Below are 2,500 nucleotides of genomic sequence, written 5' to 3'. Positions count from 1 at the left end.
ACCTGCTCTATAAACGCGCAAACATACACAAACTATATAATTACACACACACACACACACAACCGAACTCATAGACATATCTACATATATACAGATATTCCCCAAAACACAGAGGCGGCGATTTGGCAGAATCGGCAGAGCATCCGACTGAAGGCTTCATAGAATTTGTTCCGCCTCTACCCTCTGAGTTCAAATACCCCTGGGGTCAACTTTTGTTTTTTATCGTTTCTGGGTCGATTTAAACGTCCCAGTTTAGCGTGTTGGATGAATGAAACATTAAGATTTACAGGAAGGTGGTAAGCTAGCTTAATCGTTAGCGCGTCGGACAAAATGCTTAACGGCAATCTTTCCGTCTTTGCGTTCTGAGTTCAAATTCCGCTGAGGTCGACTTTGCCTTTCATCCTTTCGGGGTCGATAAAATAAGTACCAGATGAACACTGGGGGTCGTTGTAATCGACTCATCCTCTTCTCCACAAATTTCAAGCCTTGTGCCTATACTAGAAAGGATGATTATTATTATTATTATTATTATTATTATTATTATTGTTCAGTAGTTTCATTTTTATAACGTGCTTTCACTTCACTACCGAGCGCAGCTCTGTGTGCCTTGGGTATGTGCTGTGGTTTGCTGTGGTGCTCTTATGGTTACTGTATTGAAAGTGTTTTGCGTAGGATGTATGCAGTGCTCAGTAGTGCAATTTTCTGTATGTTATATATATTTGTAAGTCCTGGTGTTTTTGTTATGTATTTGTCTGAATATTTTTTTTTATTATACCTAAGGCACCTACTATGATAGGAATTGTTTCTGTTTTTAGATTCCACATTCGAGTTACCTCTATTTCCAGGTCTTTGTATTTTGAAAGTCTTTATTTTATAATTATTATTATTATTATTATTAGACAGACAGACAGACAGACAGACAGACAGACAGATAGATAGATAGATAGATAGATAGAGAGATAGATAGATAGATAGATAGATAGATAGATAGATAGATAGATAGAAAGATAGATAAACAGACAGACAGCAGACAGATAGTGTGGTGTGGAGAGATAGCGGCTTAACTGATGAAGCTTGAAAACCCATAGCATCACAATACCATACAATACACCATTTCCGATTGAGGATTTTCAAATCTGAAACCACTCGCAACCGAGCATGAATAATTTATACAGCAACGTGGTTCAGTCTACAGTAATTTTTTTAATTAATCCATTAATTAAATTTAAGTTCACATATTTAGTTTATTTTATTTAACTCTGTTGTATTGCGCACAATTCTGTCGAACTAAGCAAACTCCCGATAGATCGATAACTAGTTTATTATTTCTAGTATTCTCTACTTCATATATCCGTCATAATAAAAATCTAATCTCTCAATCTATTTGTAGATATATATATATATATATATATAATATATATAATAAATAATAAATGATATGTAATATAGGTATATATATATTATATATATATATTTTCTCTATTCCCGAGCGTTAAACTAATACATCCATTTGTTGTTTACACCACCTGTCTTCGTCGGTTGTTTTTTTCCTAAATTCTCGTATATATATAGATATATAATATGAAATATAAAAAATATATATATATATATATATATATAAGCATATATGGGTACAGGACGTCACCAACTGTGCAAATAACATGAAATACGTAAACAAACGAGGGAGAGAAAAAAACAGAACAGTTAACACAGAGAAAGGACCCCTCATCAGTTGTCGGTCTGTCTATTTACTCCTCATTTCGAGCATTCAACGAGAATATTATGAGTCTTCAAAGACAGTTGCTTCCGTAAATTCTAAAATAGAATTTGGGATTTGTGGAGGGTCAAAGTTGGGTAACAAAAACAGGACAGTGAAGACATACAAGGAAACCGAACGAAAACAAACATGAAAAAGAACGAGAGGAAAACTGTAAACGTCGACAGAAACATTTTTTGAAAAGATACATATATACATGTGGTTTTTTTACGGTTAATCTCGAAGCAGATAAAGCTAGAAATAATAACATGTAAATATTGGGTTGAAAATCCCTTTTAGATAGAAAAAAGTCGAAGGCTGCCTGTTCGATTCGAACCGTTATCTTTTGTAGACGTAAAAGACTTTCTACCATTAGACCACAACAGTCTTTTGAATTTCTCTCTCAATTTTAGAAATTAACTTTAATTTTAACAGCAAGAGTTGTATGTCAGAGAGGTTGTAACAATTTAGAAATTTCGAGAGAACGCGAAATAATTCATTGTTTTAATTACTTTTTCAAACTGTTGAATTCGAAATAAATGGTGAAAGTATAAATAAGGGCGTATTAATATAGGTTTACAAAAACAAAAAAAAAAAAAAGAAGAAAAGAATTGGATTGGGAAATTTAAAGGATTGCTTTGGTTCAATCGCAGAACGTCTGTCGTATTTGCAGAAGATGTGGGTTCGAGTCCTAAGGCTAGCCTTCCGACAGAACACACGCTAACACAATGATGATGATGATGA

This window comes from Octopus bimaculoides, chromosome 27 (assembly GCF_046866305.1).
Source record: "Octopus bimaculoides isolate indiv1 chromosome 27, ASM4686630v1, whole genome shotgun sequence".
Taxonomy (NCBI): Eukaryota; Metazoa; Mollusca; class Cephalopoda; order Octopoda; family Octopodidae; genus Octopus; species Octopus bimaculoides.
The sequence above is the reverse complement of the archived record's forward strand: the minus strand, read 5'-3'. Positions refer to the sequence as shown.